The following is a 16,837-nucleotide window of genomic DNA, read 5'->3' as shown; positions in this document are numbered from 1 at the left end:
ACAGTATATTTCTTAAAATATTTTTGTTATAATACGGTATTTTAAAAAGCTAACGGATGCTGGCCAAGTTATTGGCCATGTTTACGAGTCCGCCATTGGTCCAATACTGTAATTATGTACAATGAACACAATGTGAAGTAAACTACGTGCAGAATAACATTACCTTTACTTTAATAACCCACGTGTAAATACATGAATGGAAATTAAATGATCACTGATTTTAAGTTGTATCAAAGGACGTTTTAATTTTACTAAAGTTGCGAAGAACAGGTCCCATAGGATAAATGTAGGAGTGTTCCGATAAGTACCTACTAATGATGGAACTAAACTTTACTCTGGTTTCTCTTCAGAGCGAATAAATCTTTCGCCTTTTACTAAAGATTTCCGTGGAGAGGAACACTCTAATGAGTCTTAAACTAATGCTCTGGCAGGGTTTCTTTGAAAGTAACAAAAAGATTGAGGTTCCTGGGTACGGGTGCTTCACGTCATGAAAAGAGAGGGGGGGGGACACACTTTGTGTTCATTGCAACAAAGTTACACAGCTATTTATTATCTGACTAGCCTATAGCCCGTCCAAGGACGGGTGTATTGCAGTTTAGTGTCCATCCCCTTTCCCCCTCCCTGTATGCACGCGTACTTTTACCCCACCCCCCCCACCTGCGTACGTACGCTTGATGCACCCCCCCCCCCGAATACCTACTATAATCACCCATTAATGTCTGTCCTTAACTCTCGTAACGTCACTCCACATCGACCAGCCCCCCTAATTAATATTCAAGAGCAGGTGACGTCCTTCAAATCGACACCCCCTCCCCCCATTCCTAATTATCAGCGGCTGAAGTAACTACACAGCGGGGGCCAAGGGGCCTCCTCCCCTATCCTAGGCGTCAACTTACACCCCTCACTACATAGGCAGAACCCCAATGTCACGAGATTTCCGTAACGCTATTGAGACATCAGAGTAAAAAGGACGTCATGATGAACAAGGGATTATAACCTTAAAATGAAATAGCTCTATGTCACCGCGCATTAAAAAATTGCACACGCATTAATGCAATGAATATCACGTCGGGGTCTGCTTTTCTGCTTGCAAGTTTCAGATTTACTGCAATACATCCGTCCTTGGACGGGCAAAAGGCTAGTGTTTAAATAAAACATGCAGCACCATATTTAGATAGTAGATGACAGTTGGTATGTATAATACATATAATACATGACAATACAGTATATTTCTTTAAATGTTTGTTAAAATACAGTATTTTAAAAAGCTAACGGATGCTGACCAAGTTTTTGGGCCATGTTTACGGGTCCGCCATTGGTCCAATACTGTAATTATGTACAATGAACACAATGTGAAGTAAACTATGTGCAGAATAACATTACCTTTACTTTAATAACCCTCGTGTAAAAACATGAATGGAAATTAAATAATCACTGATTTTAAGTTGTATCAAAGGACGTTTTAATTTTACTAAAGTTGCGAAGAACAGGTCCCATAGGATAAATGTAGGAGTGTTCCGATAAGTACCTTCTAATGATGGAACTAAACTTTACTCTGGTTTCTCTTCAGAGCGAATAAATCTTTCGCCTTTTACTAAAGATTTCCGTGGAGAGGAACACTCTAATGAGTCTTAAACTATTTTTCATAACCCTGCTCTGGCAGGGTTTCCTTGAAAGTAACAAAAAGATTGAGGTTCCTGGGTATGGTGCTTCACGTCATGAAAAGAGAGCCGGGGGAACACACTTTGTGTTCATTGCGACAAAGTTACGCAGCTATTTATTATCTGACTAGCCTATAGCCCATCCAAGGACGGGTGTATTGCAGTTTAGGGTCCATCCCCTTTCCCCCTCCCTGTATGCACGCATACTTTTAACCCCCCACCTGCGTATGTACGCTTGATGCACCCCCCCTCCCGAATACCTACTATAATCACCCATTAATGTCTGTCCTTAACTCTCGTAACATCACTCCACATTGACCAGCCCCCCTAATTAATATTCAAGAGCAGGTGACGTCCTCCAAATGGACACCCCCTCCCCCCATTCCTAATTATTAGCGGCTGAAGTAACTATACATGGGGGGGACAAGGGGCCTCCTCCCCTATCCGAGGCGTCAACTTACACCCCTCACTACATAGGCAGAACCCTCATGTCACGCGATTTCTGTAACGCTATTGAGACATCAGATTAAAAAGGACGTCATGATGAACAAGGGATTATAACCTTAAAATGAAATAGGTCTATGTCACCGCGCATTAAAAAAATTGCACACGCATTAATGCAATGAATATCACGTCGGGGTCTGCTTTTCGCTTGCAAGTTTCAGATTTACTGCAATACATCCGTCCTTGGACGGGCAAAAGGCTAGTGTTTAAATAAAACATGCAGCGCCATATTTAGCTAGTAGATGACAGTTGGTATGTATAATACATATAATACATGACAATACAGTATATTTCTTAAAATGTTTGTTAAAATACAGTATTTTAAAAAGCTAACGGATGCTGACCAAGTTTTTGGGCCATGTTTACGGGTCCGCCATTGGTCCAATACTGTAATTATGTACAATGAACACAATGTGAAGTAAACTATGTGCAGAATAACATTACCTTTACTTTAATAACCCTCGTGTAAAAACATGAATGGAAATTAAATAATCACTGATTTTAAGTTGTATCAAATGACGTTTTAATTTTACGAAAGTTGCGAAGAACAGGTCCCATAGGATAAATGTAGGAGTGTTCCGATAAGTACCTACTAATGATGGAACTAAACTTTACTCTGGTTTCTCTTCAGAGCGAATAAATCTTTCGCCTTTTACTAAAGATTTCCGTGGAGAGGAACACTCTAATGAGTCTTAAACTATTTTTCATAACCCTGCTCTGGCAGGGTTTCCTTGAAAGTAACAAAAAGATTGAGGTTCCTGGGTACGGTGCTTCACGTCATGAAAAGAGAGCGGGGGGGAACACACTTTGTGTTCATTGCGACAAAGTTACGCAGCTATTTATTATCTGACTAGCCTATAGCCCGTCCAAGGACGGGTGTATTGCAGTTTAGGGTCCATCCCCTTTCCCCCTCCCTGTATGCACGCATACTTTTAACCCCCCACCTGCGTATGTACGCTTGATGCACCCCCCCCCCCCGAATACCTTCTATAATCACCCATTAATGTCTGTCCTTAACTCTCGTAACATCACTCCACATTGACCAGCCCCCCTAATTAATATTCAAGAGCAGGTGACGTCCTCCAAATGGACACCCCCTCCCCCCATTCCTAATTATTAGCAGCTGAAGTAACTACACAGCGGGGGCCAAGGGGCCTCCTCCCCTATCCTAGTCATCTACTTACACCCCTCACTACATAGGCAGAACCCTCATGTCACGCGATTTCCGTAATGCTATTGAGACATCAGAGTAAAAAGGACGTCATGATGAACAAGGGATTATAACCTTAAAATGAAATAGGTCTATGTCACCGCTTCCTTACAAATTACACACGCATTAATGCAAAGAATATCACGTCGTGGTCTGCTTTTCGCTTGCAAGTTTCAGATTTACTGCAATACACCCGTCCTTGGACGGGCAAAAGGCTAGTGTTTAAATAAAACATGCAGCGCCATATGTAGATAATAGATGACAGTTGGTATGCATAATACATATAATACATGACAATACAGTATATTTCTTAAAATATTTTTGTTATAATACGGTATTTTAAAAAGCTAACGGATGCTGGCCAAGTTATTGGCCATGTTTACGAGTCCGCCATTGGTCCAATACTGTAATTATGTACAATGAACACAATGTGAAGTAAACTACGTGCAGAATAACATTACCTTTACTTTAATAACCCACGTGTAAATACATGAATGGAAATTAAATGATCACTGATTTTAAGTTGTATCAAAGGACGTTTTAATTTTACTAAAGTTGCGAAGAACAGGTCCCATAGGATAAATGTAGGAGTGTTCCGATAAGTACCTACTAATGATGGAACTAAACTTTACTCTGGTTTCTCTTCAGAGCGAATAAATCTTTCGCCTTTTACTAAAGATTTCCGTGGAGAGGAACACTCTAATGAGTCTTAAACTAATGCTCTGGCAGGGTTTCTTTGAAAGTAACAAAAAGATTGAGGTTCCTGGGTACGGGTGCTTCACGTCATGAAAAGAGAGGGGGGGGGACACACTTTGTGTTCATTGCAACAAAGTTACACAGCTATTTATTATCTGACTAGCCTATAGCCCGTCCAAGGACGGGTGTATTGCAGTTTAGTGTCCATCCCCTTTCCCCCTCCCTGTATGCACGCATACTTTTACCCCCCCCCCCCCCCCCCACCTGCGTACGTACGCTTTATGCACCCCCCCCCGAATACCTACTATAATCACCCATTAATGTCTGTCCATAACTCTCGTAACATCACTCCACATCGACCAGTCCCCCTCATTAATATTCAAGAGCAGGTGACGTCCTCCAAATCGACACCTCCTCCCCCCATTCATAATTATTAGCGGCTGAAGTCACTACACATGGGGGGCCAAGGGGCCTCCTCCCCTATCCTAGGCGTCAACTTACACCCCTCACTACATAGGCAGAACCCTCATGTCACGAGATTTCCGTAACGCTATTGAGACATCAGAGTAAAAAGGACGTCATGATGAACAAGGGATTATAACCTTAACATGAAATAGGTCTGTGTCACCGCGCATTAAAAAAAAATTGCACACGCATTAATGCAATGAATATCACGTCGCGGTCTGCTTTTCGCTTGCAAGTTTCAGATTTACTGCAATACACCCGTCCTTGGACGGGCAAAAGGCTAGTGTTTAAATAAAACATGCAGCGCCATATGTAGATAATAGATGACAGTTGGTATGCATAATACATATAATACATGACAATACAGTGTTTCTTAAAATATGTTTGTTAAAATACAGTATTTTAAAAAGCTAACGGATGCTGGCCAAGTTATTGGGCATGTTTTACGGGTCCCCCATTGGTCCAATACTGTAATTATGTACAATGTTCACAATGTGAAGTAAACTATGTGCAGAATAACATTACATTTCCTTTCATAACCCTCGTGTAAAAACATGAATGGAAATTAACTAATCACTGATTTTAAGTTGTATCAAAGCACGTTTTAATTTTACTAAAGTTGTGAAGAACAGGTCCCATAGGATAAATGTAGCAGTGTTCCGATAAGTACCTACTAATGATGGAACTAAACTTTACTCTTGTTTCTCTTCAGAGCGAATAAATCTTTCGCCTTTTACTAAAGATTTCCGTGGGGAGGAACACTCTAATGAATCTTAAACTATTTTTCGTAACCCTGCTCTGGCAGGGTTTCCTTGAAAGTAACAAAAAGATTGAGGTTGCTGGGTACGGTTGCTTCATGTCATGAAAAGAGTGGGGGGGGGGGGACACACTTTGTGTTGATTGCGACAAAGTTACGCAGCTATTTATTATTTGACTAGCCTATAGCCCGTCCAAGGACGGGTGTATTTCAGTTTAGGGTCCATCCCCTTTCCCCCTCCCTGTATGCACGTGTACTTTTACCCCCCCCCCCCCCACCTGCGTACGTACGCTTTATGCACCCCCCCAGAATACCTATTATAATCACCCATTAATGTCTGTCCTTAACTCTCGTAACATCACTCCACATCGACCAGTCCCCCTCATTAATATTCAAGAGCGGGTGACGTCCTCCAAATCGACACCCCCTCCCCCCATTCCTAATTATTAGCGGCTGAAGTAACTACACAGCAGGGGCCAAGGGGCCTCCTCCCCTATCCTAGGCGTCAACTTACACCCCTCACTACATAGGCAGAACCCTCATGTCACGCGATTTCCGTAACGCTATTGAGACATCAGAGTAAAAAGGACGTCATGATGAACAAGGGATTATAACCTTAACATGAAATAGGTCTGTGTCACCGCGCATAAAAAAAATTGCACACGCATTAATGCAATGAATATCACGTCGCGGTCTGCTTTTCGCTTGCAAGTTTCAGATTTACTGCAATACACCCGTCCTTGGACGGGCAAAAGGCTAGTGTTTAAATAAAACATGCAGCGCCATATGTTGATAATAGATGACAGTTGGTATGCATAATACATATAATACGTAACAATACAGTATGTTTCTTAAAATATGTTTGTTAAAATACAGTATTTAAAAAAGCTAACGGATGCTGGCCAAGTTATTGGGCATGTTTTACGGGTCCGCCATTGGTCCAATACTGTAATTATGTACAATGTTCACAATGTGAAGTAAACTATGTGCAGAATAACATTACATTTCCTTTAATAACCCTCGTGTAAAAACATGAATGGAAATTAAATAATCACTGATTTTAAGTTGTATCAAAGCACGTTTTAATTTTACTAAAGTTGCGAAGAACAGGTCCCATAGGATAAATGTAGCAGTGTTCCGATAAGTACCTATTAATGATGGAACTAAACTTTACTCTGGTTTCTCTTCAGAGCGAATAAATCTTTCGCCTTTTACTAAAGATTTCCGTGGAGAGGAACACTCTAATGAGTCTTAAACTATTTTTCGTGACCCTGCTCTGGCAGGGTTTCCTTGAAAGTAACAAAAAGATTGAGGTTGCTGGGTACGGTTGCTACATGTCATGAAAAGAGAGGGGGGGACACACTTTGTGTTGATTGCGACAAAGTTACGCAGCTATTTATTATCTGACTAGCCTATAGCCGTCCAAGGACGGGTGTATTTCAGTTTAGGGTCCATCCCCTTTCCCCCTCCCTGTATGCACGCGTACTTTTACCCTCCCCCCCCCACTTGCGTACGTACGCTTTATGCACCCCCCCCAGAATACCTACTATAATCACCCATTAATGTCTGTCCTTAACTCTCGTAACATCACTCCACATCGACCAGTCCCCCTCATTAATATTCAAGAGCGGGTGACGTCCTCCAAATCGACACCCCCTCCCCCCATTCCTAATTATTAGCGGCTGAAGTAACTACACAGCGGGGGCCAAGGGGCCTCCTCCCCTATCCTAGGCGTCAACTTACATCCCTCACTACATAGGCAGAACCCTCATGTCACGCGATTTCCGTAACGCTATTGAGACATCAGAGTAAAAAGGACGTCATGATGAACAAGGGATTATAATCTTTACATGAAATAGGTATGTGTCACCGCGCATAAAAAAAATTGCACACGCATTAATGCAATGAATATCACGTCGCGGTCTGCTTTTCGCTTGCAAGTTTCAGATTTACTGCAATACACCCGTCCTTGGACGGGCAAAAGGCTAGTGTTTAAATAAAACATGCAGCGCCATATGTTGATAATAGATGACAGTTGGTATGCATAATACATATAATACGTAACAATACAGTATGTTTCTTAAAATATGTTTGTTAAAATACAGTATTTTAAAAAGCTAACGGATGCTGGCCAAGTTATTGGCCATGTTTACGGGTCCGCCATTGGTCCAATACTGTAATTATGTACAATGTTCACAATGTGAAGTAAACTATGTGCAGAATAACATTACATTTCCTTTAATAACCCTCGTGTAAAAACATGAATGGAAATTAACTAATCACTGATTTTAAGTTGTATCAAAGCACGTTTTAATTTTACTAAAGTTGTGAAGAACAGGTCCCATAGGATAAATGTAGCAGTGTTCCGATAAGTACCTACTAATGATGGAACTAAACTTTACTCTTGTTTCTCTTCAGAGCGAATAAATTTTTCGCCTTTTACTAAAGATTTCCGTGGGGAGGAACACTCTAATGAGTCTTAAACTATTTTTCGTAACCCTGCTCTGGCAGGGTTTCCTTGAAAGTAACAAAAAGATTGAGGTTGCTGGGTACGGTTGCTTCATGTCATGAAAAGAGAGGGGGGGGACACACTTTGTGTTGATTGCGACAAAGTTACCCAGCTATTTATTATCTGACTAGCCTATAGCCCATCCAAGGACGGGTGTATTTCAGTTTAGGGTCCATCCCCTTTCCCCCTCCCTGTATGCACGCGTACTTTTACCCCCCCCCCCCCACCTGCGTACGTACGCTTTATGCACCCCCCCCAGAATACCTACTATAATCACCCATTGTCTGTCCTTAACTCTCGTAACATCACTCCACATCGACCAGTCCCCCTCATTAATATTCAAGAGCGGGTGACGTCCTCCAAATCGACACCCCCTCCCCCCATTCCTAATTATTAGCGGCTGAAGTAACTACACAGCGGGGGCCAAGGGGCCTCCTCCCCTATCCTAGGCGTCAACTTACACCCCTCACTACATAGGCAGAACCCTCATGTCACGCGATTTCCGTAACGCTATTGAGACATCAGAGTAAAAAGGACGTCATGATGAACAAGGGATTATAACCTTTACATGAAATAGGTATGTGTCACCGCGCATAAAAAAAAATTGCACACGCATTAATGCAATAAATATCACGTCGCGGTCTGCTTTTCGCTTGCAAGTTTCAGATTTACTGCAATACACCCGTCCTTGGACGGGCAAAACGCTAGTGTTTAAATAAAACATGCAGCGCCATATGTTGATAATAGATGACAGTTGGTATGCATAATACATATAATACATAACAATACAGTTTGTTTCTTAAAATATGTTTGTTAAAATACAGTAATTAAAAAAGCTAACGGATGCTGGCCAAGTTATTGGGCATGTTTTACGGGTCCGCCATTGGTCCAATACTGTAATTATGTACAATGTTCACAATGTGAAGTAAACTATGTGCAGAATAACATTACATTTCCTTTAATAACCCTCGTGTAAAAACATGAATGGAAATTAAATAATCACTGATTTTAAGTTGTATCAAAGCACGTTTTAATTTTACTAAAGTTGCGAAGGACAGGTCCCATAGGATAAATGTAGCAGTGTTCCGATAAGTACCTACTAATGATGGAACTAAACTTTACTCTGGTTTCTCTTCAGAGCGAATAAATCTTTCGCCTTTTACTAAAGATTTCCGTGGAGAGGAACACTCTAATGAGTCTTAAACTATTTTTCGTGACCCTGCTCTGGCAGGGTTTCCTTGAAAGTAACAAAAAGATTGAGGTTGCTGGGTACGGTTGCTTCATGTCATGAAAAGAGAGGGGGGGACACACTTTGTGTTGATTGCGACAAAGTTACGCAGCTATTTATTATCTGACTAGCCTATAGCCCGTCCAAGGACGGGTGTATTTCAGTTTAGGGTCCATCCCCTTTCCCCCTCCCTGTATGCACGCGTACTTTTACCCCCCCCCCCCCCACCTGCGTACGTACGCTTTATGCACCCCCCCCAAAATACCTACTATAATCACCCATTAATGTCTGTCCTTAACTCTCGTAACATCACTCCACATCGACCAGTCCCCCTCATTAATATTCAAGAGCGGGTGACGTCCTCCAAATCGACACCCCCTCCCCCCATTCCTAATTATTAGCTGCTGAAGTAACTACACAGCGGGGGCCAAGGGGCCTCCTCCCCTATCCTAGGCGTCAACTTACACCCCTCACTACATAGGCAGAACCCTCATGTCACGAGATTTCCGTAACGCTATTGAGACATCAGAGTAAAAAGGACGTCATGATGAACAAGGGATTATAACCTTAAAATGAAATAGGTCTATGTCACCTCTCCCTTACACATTGCACACGCATTAATGCAATGAATATCACGTCGCGGTCTGCTTTTCGCTTGCAAGTTTCAGATTTATTGCAATACACCCGTCCTTGGACGGGCAAAAGGCTAGTGTTTAAATAAAACTTGCAGTGCCATATGTTGATAATAGATGACAGTTGGTATGCATAATACATATAATACGTAACAATAAAGTATGTTTCTTAAAATATGTTTGTTAAAATACAGTATTTTAAAAAGCTAAAGGATGCTGGCCAAGTTATTGGGCATGTTTTACGGGTCTGCCATTGGTCCAATACTGTAATTATGTACAATGAACACAATGTGAAGTAAACTATGTGCAGAATAACATTACCTTTACTTTAATAACCCTCGTGTAAAAACATGAATGGAAATTAAATAATCACTGATTTTAAGTTGTATCAAAGGACGTTTTAATAGGACGTTTTAATTTTATTAAAGTTGCGACGAATAGTTCCCATAGGATAAATGTAGGAGTGTTCCGATAAGTACCTACTAATGATGGAACTAAACTTTACTCTGGTTTCTCTTCAGAGCGAATACATCTTTCGACTTTTACTAAAGATTTCCGTGGGGAGGAACACTCTAATGAGTCTTAAACTATTTTTCGTAACCCTGCCCTGGCAGGGTTTCCTTGAAAGTAACAAAAACATTGAGGTTGCTGGGTACGGGTGCTTCACGTCATGAAAAGAGAGGGGGGGGACACACTTTGTGTTCATTGCAACAAAGTTACGCAGCTATTTATTATCTGACTAGCCTGTAGCCCGTCCAAGGACGGGTGTATTTCAGTTTAGGGTCCATCCCCTTTCCCCCCTCCCTGTATGCACGTGTACTTTTACCCCCCCCCCCCCAACCTGCGTACGTACGCTTGATGCACCCCCCCCCCAATACCTATTATAATCACCCATTAATGTCTGTCCTTAACTCTCGTAACATCACTCCACATCGACCAGTCCCCCTCATTAATATTCAAGAGCAGGTGACGTCCTCCAAATCGACACCCCCTCCCCCCATTCCTAATTATTAGCGGCTGAAGTAACTACACAGCGGGGGCCAATGGGCCTCCTCCCCTATCCTAGGCATCAACTTACACCCCTCACTACATTGGCAGAACCCTCATGTCACGCGATTTCCGTAACGCTATTGAGATATCAGAGTAAAAAGGAACGTCATGATGAACAAGGGATTATAACCTTAAAATGAAATAGGTCTATGTCACCGCTCCCTTACAAATTGCACACGCATTAATGCAATGAATATCACGTCGCGGTCTGCTTTTCGCTTGCAAGTTTCAGATTTACTGCAATACACCCGTCCTTGGACGGGCAAAAGGCTAGTGTTTAAATAAAACATGCAGCGCCATATGTAGATAATAGATGACAGTTGGTATGTATAATACATATATTACGTGACAATACAGTGTTTCTTAAAATATGTTTGTTAAAATACAGTATTTTAAAAAGCTAACGGATGCTTACCAAGTTTTTGGGCCATGTTTACGGGTCCGCCATTGGTCCAATACTGTAATTATGTACAATGAACACAATGTGAAGTAAACTATGTGCAGAATACTATTACCTTTACTTCAATAACCCTCGTGTAAAAACATGAATGGAAATTAAATAATCACTGATTTTAAGTTGTATCAAAGGACGTTTTAATTTTACTAAAGTTGCGAAGAACAGGTCCCATAGGATAAATGTAGGAGTGTTCCGATAAGTACCTACTAATGATGGAACTAAACTTTACTCTGGTTTCTCTTCAGAGCGAATAAATCTTTCGCCTTTTACTAAAGATTTCCGTGGAGAGGAACACTCTAATGAGTCTTAAACTATTTTTCGTAACCCTGCTCTGGCAGGGTTTCCTTGAAAGTAACAAAAAGATTGAGGTTGCTGGGTACGGGTGCTTCACGTCATGAAAAGAGAGGGGGGGGGGACACACTTTGTGTTCATTGCAACAAAGTTACGCAGCTATTTATTATCTGACTAGCCTGTAGCCCGTCCAAGGACGGGTGTATTTCAGTTTAGGGTCCATCCCCTTTCCCCCCTCCCTGTATGCACGTGTACTTTTACCCCCCCCCCCCCAACCTGCGTGCGTACGCTTGATGCACCCCCCCCCCCCCCAATACCTATTATAATCACCCATTAATGTCTGTCCTTAACTCTCGTAACATCACTCCACATCGACCAGTCCCCCTCATTATTATTCAAGAGCAGGTGACGTCCTCCAAATCGACACCCCCTCCCCCCATTCCTAATTATTAGCGGCTGAAGTAACTACACAGCGGGGGCCAAGCGGCCTCCTCCCCTATCCTAGGCGTCAACTTACACCCCTCACTACATTGGCAGAACCCTCATGTCACGCGATTTCCGTAACGCTATTGAGATATCAGAGTAAAAAGGAACGTCATGATGAACAAGGGATTATAACCTTAAAATGAAATAGGTCTATGTCACCGCTCCCTTACAAATTGCACACGCATTAATGCAATGAATATCACGTCGCGGTCTGCTTTTTGCTTGCAAGTTTCAGATTTACTGCAATACACCTGTCCTTGGACGGGCAAAAGGCTAGTGTTTAAATAAAACATGCAGCGCCATATGTAGATAATAGATGACAGTTGGTATGTATAATACATATAATACGTAACAATACAGTGTTTCTTAAAATATGTTTGTTAAAATACAGTATTTTAAAAAGCTAACGGATGCTTACCAAGTTTTTGGGCCATGTTTACGGGTCCGCCATTGGTCCAATACTGTAATTATGTACAATGAACACAATGTGAAGTAAACTATGTGCAGAATACTATTACCTTTACTTCAATAACCCTCGTGTAAAAACATGAATGGAAATTAAATAATCACTGATTTTAAGTTGTATCAAAGGACGTTTTAATTTTACTAAAGTTGCGAAGAACAGGTCCCATAGGATAAATGTAGGAGTGTTCCGATAAGTACCTACTAATTATGGAACTAAACTTTACTCTGGTTTCTCTTCAGAGCGAATAAATCTTTCGCCTTTTACTAAAGATTTCCGTGGGGAGGAACACTCTAATGAGTCTTAAACTATTTTTCGTAACCCTGCTCAGGCAGGGTTTCCTTGAAAGTAACAAAAAGATTGAGGTTGCTGGGTACGGGTGCTTCATGTCATGAAAAGAGAGGGGGGGGGACACACTTTGTGTTGATTGCGACAAAGTTACGCAGCTATTTATTATCTCACTAGCCTGTAGCCCGTCCAAGGACGGGTGTATTTCAGTTTAGGGTCTTTCCACTTTCCCCCTCCCTGTATGCACGCGTACTTTTACCCCCCCCCCCCCACCTGCGTACGTACGCTTTATGCACCCCCCCCCCCCCAGAATACCTACTATAATCACCCATTAATGTCTGTCCTTAACTCTCGTAACATCACTCCACATCGACCAGTCCCCCTCATTAATATTCAAGAGCAGGTGACGTCCTCCAAATCGACACCCCCTCCCCCCATTCCTAATTATTAGCGGCTGAAGTAACTACACAGCGGGGGCCAAGCGGCCTCCTCCCCTATCCTAGGCATCAACTTACACCCCTCACTACATTGGCAGAACCCTCATGTCACGCGATTTCCGTAACGCTATTGAGACATCAGAGTAAAAAGGACGTCATGATGAACAAGGGATTATAACCTTAAAATGAAATAGGTCTATGTCACCTCTCCCTTACACATTGCACACGCATTAATGCAATGAATATCACGTCGCGGTCTGCTTTTTGCTTGCAAGTTTCAGATTTACTGCAATACACCCGTCCTTGGACGGGCAAAAGGCTAGTGTTTAAATAAAACATGCAGCGCCATATGTAGATAATAGATGACAGTTGGTATGTATGATACATATATTACGTGACAATACAGTGTTTCTTAAAATATGTTTGTTAAAATACAGTATTTTAAAAAGCTAACGGATGCTTACCAAGTTTTTGGGCCATGTTTACGGGTCCGCCATTGGTCCAATACTGTAATTATGTACAATGAACACAATGTGAAGTAAACTATGTGCAGAATACTATTACCTTTACTTCAATAACCCTCGTGTAAAAACATGAATGGAAATTAAATAATCACTGATTTTAAGTTGTATCAAAGGACGTTTTAATTTTACTAAAGTTGCGAAGAACAGGTCCCATAGGATAAATGTAGGAGTGTTCCGATAAGTACCTACTAATTATGGAACTAAACTTTACTCTGGTTTCTCTTCAGAGCGAATAAATCTTTCGCCTTTTACTAAAGATTTCCGTGGGGAGGAACACTCTAATGAGTCTTAAACTATTTTTCGTAACCCTGCTCTGGCAGGGTTTCCTTGAAAGTAACAAAAAGATTGAGGTTGCTGGGTACGGGTGCTTCACGTCATGAAAAGAGAGGGGGGGGGGGGACACACTTTGTGTTCATTGCAACAAAGTTACGCAGCTATTTATTATCTGACTAGCCTGTAGCCCGTCCAAGGACGGGTGTATTTCAGTTTAGGGTCCATCCCCTTTCCCCCCTCCCTGTATGCACGTGTACTTTTACCCCCCCCCCCAACCTGCGTACGTACGCTTGATGCACCCCCCCCCCCCAATACCTATTATAATCACCCATTAATGTCTGTCCTTAACTCTCGTAACATCACTCCACATCGACCAGTCCCCCTCATTATTATTCAAGAGCAGGTGACGTCCTCCAAATCGACACCCCCTCCCCCCATTCCTAATTATTAGCGGCTGAAGTAACTACACAGCGGGGGCCAAGCGGCCTCCTCCCCTATCCTAGGCATCAACTTACACCCCTCACTACATTGGCAGAACCCTCATGTCACGCGATTTCCGTAACGCTATTGAGACATCAGAGTAAAAAGGAACGTCATGATGAACAAGGGATTATAACCTTAAAATGAAATAGGTCTATGTCACCGCTCCCTTACAAATTGCACACGCATTAATGCAATGAATATCACGTCGCGGTCTGCTTTTCGCTTGCAAGTTTCAGATTTACTGCAATACACCCGTCCTTGGACGGGCAAAAGGCTAGTGTTTAAATAAAACATGCAGCGCCATATGTAGATAATAGATGACAGTTGATATGTATAATACATATAATACGTGACAATACAGTGTTTCTTAAAATATGTTTGTTAAAATACAGTATTTTAAAAAGCTAACGGATGCTTACCAAGTTTTTGGGCCATGTTTACGGGTCCGCCATTGGTCCAATACTGTAATTATGTACAATGAACACAATGTGAAGTAAACTATTTGCAGAATACTATTACCTTTACTTTAATAACCCTCGTGTAAAAACATAAATGGAAATTAAATAATCACTGATTTTAAGTTTTAATCAAAGGACGTTTTAATTTTACTAAAGTTGCGAAGAACAGGTCCCATAGGATAAATGTAGGAGGGTTCTGATAAGTACCTACTAATGATGGAACTTAACTTTACTCTGGTTTCTCTTCAGAGCGAATAAATCTTTCGCCTTTTACTAAAGATTTCCGTGGAGAGGAACACTCTAATGAGTCTTAAACTATTTTTCGTAACCCTGCTCTGGCAGGGTTTCCTTGAAAGTAACAAAAAGATGGACGTTGCTGGGTACGCGTGCTTCACGTCATGAAAAGAGAGGGGGGGGGACACACTTTGTGTTCATTGCGACAAAGTTACGCAGCTATTTATTATCTGACCAGCCTATAGCCCGTCCAAGGACGGGTGTATTTCAGTTTAGGGTCCATCCCCTTTCCCCCTCCCTGTATGCACGCTTACTTTTACCCCCCCCCCCCCCACCTGCGTATGTACACTTGATGCACCACCCCCCCCCCCCCGAATACCTACTATAATCACCCATTAATATCTGTCCTTAACTCTCGTAACATCACTCCACATCGACCAGCCCCCCTCATTAATATTCAAGAGCAGGTGACGTCCTCCAAATGGACACCCCCTCCCCCCATTCCTAATTATTAGCGGCTGAAGTCACTACACTTGGGGGGCCAATGGGCCTCCTCCCCTATCCTAGGCGTCAACTTACACCCCTCACTACATTGGCAGAACCCTCATGTCACGCGATTTCCGTAACGCTTTTGAGACATCGGAGTAAAAAGGACGTCATGATGAACAAGGGATTATAACCTTAAAATGAAATAGGTCTATGTCACCGCTCCCTTAAAAATTGCACACGCATTAATGCAATGAATATCACGTCGTGGTCTGCTTTTCGCTTGCAAGTTTCAGATTTACTGCAATACACCCGTCCTTGGACGGGCAAAAGGCTAGTGTTTAAATAAAACATGCAGCGCCATATGTAGATAATAGATGACAGTTGGTATGTATAATACATATAATACGTGACAATACAGTGTTTCTTAAAATATGTTTGTTAAAATACAGTATTTTAAAAAGCTAACGGATGCTTACCAAGTTTTTGGGCCATGTTTACGGGTCCGCCATTGGTCCAATACTGTAATTATGTACAATGAACACAATGTGAAGTAAACTATGTGCAGAATACTATTACCTTTACTTTAATAACCCTCGTGTAAAAACATGAATGGAAATTAAATAATCACTGATTTTAAGTTGTATCAAAGGACGTTTTAATTTTACTAAAGTTGCGAAGAACAGGTCCCATAGGATAAATGTAGGAGTGTTCCGATAAGTACCTACTAATGATGGAACTAAACTTTGCTCTGGTTTCTCTTCAGAGCGAATAAATCTTTCGCCTTTTACTAAAGATTTCCGTGGGGAGGAACACTCTAATGAGTCTTCAACTATTTTTTGTAACCCTGCTCTGGCAGGGTTTCCTTGAAAGTAACAAAAAGATTGAGTTTGCTGGGTACGGGTGCTTCACGTCATGAAAAGAGAGGGGGGGGGGGACACACTTTGTGTTCATTGCAACAAAGTTACGCAGCTATTTATTATCTGACTAGCCTGTAGCCCGTCCAAGGATGGGTGTATTTCAGTTTAGGGTCCATCCCCTTTCCCCCCTCCCTGTATGCACGCGTACTTTCCCCCCCCCCCCCACCTGCGTACGTACGCTTGATGCACCCCCCCCCCCGAATTTCTACTATAATCACCCATTAATGTCTGTCCTTAACTCTCGTAACATCACTCCACATCGACCAGTCCCCCTCATTAATATTCAAGAGCAGGTGACGTCCTCCAAATCGACACCCCCTCCCCC

General features: G+C 42.0%; 14 non-coding genes across 14 annotated transcripts; all 14 read left to right on the top strand.

The window, feature by feature from the left end:
- Positions 1-330: 330 nt before the first annotated feature.
- On the top strand, positions 331-451 carry LOC142930728 (U5 spliceosomal RNA). Its single transcript, XR_012946679.1, has one exon. It is a non-coding gene; the product is annotated as a U5 spliceosomal RNA (small nuclear RNA).
- Positions 452-1,550: 1,099 nt separating this feature from the next.
- Positions 1,551-1,666, top strand: LOC142930670 (U5 spliceosomal RNA). The gene has a single exon (XR_012946620.1). It is a non-coding gene; the product is annotated as a U5 spliceosomal RNA (small nuclear RNA).
- A 1,110-nt stretch (positions 1,667-2,776) lies between these two features.
- LOC142930669 (U5 spliceosomal RNA) lies at positions 2,777-2,892 on the top strand. The gene has a single exon (XR_012946619.1). It is a non-coding gene; the product is annotated as a U5 spliceosomal RNA (small nuclear RNA).
- Positions 2,893-4,003: 1,111 nt separating this feature from the next.
- Positions 4,004-4,124, top strand: LOC142930727 (U5 spliceosomal RNA). Its single transcript, XR_012946678.1, has one exon. It is a non-coding gene; the product is annotated as a U5 spliceosomal RNA (small nuclear RNA).
- Positions 4,125-5,228: 1,104 nt separating this feature from the next.
- LOC142930716 (U5 spliceosomal RNA) lies at positions 5,229-5,344 on the top strand. The gene has a single exon (XR_012946667.1). It is a non-coding gene; the product is annotated as a U5 spliceosomal RNA (small nuclear RNA).
- A 1,119-nt stretch (positions 5,345-6,463) lies between these two features.
- LOC142930665 (U5 spliceosomal RNA) lies at positions 6,464-6,579 on the top strand. The gene has a single exon (XR_012946616.1). It is a non-coding gene; the product is annotated as a U5 spliceosomal RNA (small nuclear RNA).
- Positions 6,580-7,691: 1,112 nt separating this feature from the next.
- LOC142930713 (U5 spliceosomal RNA) lies at positions 7,692-7,807 on the top strand. Its single transcript, XR_012946664.1, has one exon. It is a non-coding gene; the product is annotated as a U5 spliceosomal RNA (small nuclear RNA).
- Positions 7,808-8,920: 1,113 nt separating this feature from the next.
- Positions 8,921-9,036, top strand: LOC142930664 (U5 spliceosomal RNA). Its single transcript, XR_012946615.1, has one exon. It is a non-coding gene; the product is annotated as a U5 spliceosomal RNA (small nuclear RNA).
- Positions 9,037-10,163: 1,127 nt separating this feature from the next.
- LOC142930724 (U5 spliceosomal RNA) lies at positions 10,164-10,279 on the top strand. The gene has a single exon (XR_012946675.1). It is a non-coding gene; the product is annotated as a U5 spliceosomal RNA (small nuclear RNA).
- Positions 10,280-11,394: 1,115 nt separating this feature from the next.
- LOC142930767 (U5 spliceosomal RNA) lies at positions 11,395-11,510 on the top strand. The gene has a single exon (XR_012946717.1). It is a non-coding gene; the product is annotated as a U5 spliceosomal RNA (small nuclear RNA).
- Positions 11,511-12,631: 1,121 nt separating this feature from the next.
- LOC142930678 (U5 spliceosomal RNA) lies at positions 12,632-12,747 on the top strand. The gene has a single exon (XR_012946629.1). It is a non-coding gene; the product is annotated as a U5 spliceosomal RNA (small nuclear RNA).
- Positions 12,748-13,865: 1,118 nt separating this feature from the next.
- Positions 13,866-13,981, top strand: LOC142930660 (U5 spliceosomal RNA). Its single transcript, XR_012946610.1, has one exon. It is a non-coding gene; the product is annotated as a U5 spliceosomal RNA (small nuclear RNA).
- A 1,120-nt stretch (positions 13,982-15,101) lies between these two features.
- LOC142930766 (U5 spliceosomal RNA) lies at positions 15,102-15,217 on the top strand. The gene has a single exon (XR_012946716.1). It is a non-coding gene; the product is annotated as a U5 spliceosomal RNA (small nuclear RNA).
- Positions 15,218-16,338: 1,121 nt separating this feature from the next.
- LOC142930648 (U5 spliceosomal RNA) lies at positions 16,339-16,454 on the top strand. Its single transcript, XR_012946599.1, has one exon. It is a non-coding gene; the product is annotated as a U5 spliceosomal RNA (small nuclear RNA).
- Positions 16,455-16,837: the final 383 nt, after the last annotated feature.

The sequence above is a fragment of the Petromyzon marinus genome, chromosome 42 (genome assembly GCF_048934315.1).
Source record: "Petromyzon marinus isolate PM22_M1 ecotype Great Lakes invasive population chromosome 42, UKy_Petmar_22M1.pri1.0, whole genome shotgun sequence".
NCBI lineage: Eukaryota > Metazoa > Chordata > Hyperoartia > Petromyzontiformes > Petromyzontidae > Petromyzon > Petromyzon marinus.
The sequence above is the reverse complement of the archived record's forward strand: the minus strand, read 5'-3'. Positions and strand labels throughout refer to the sequence as shown.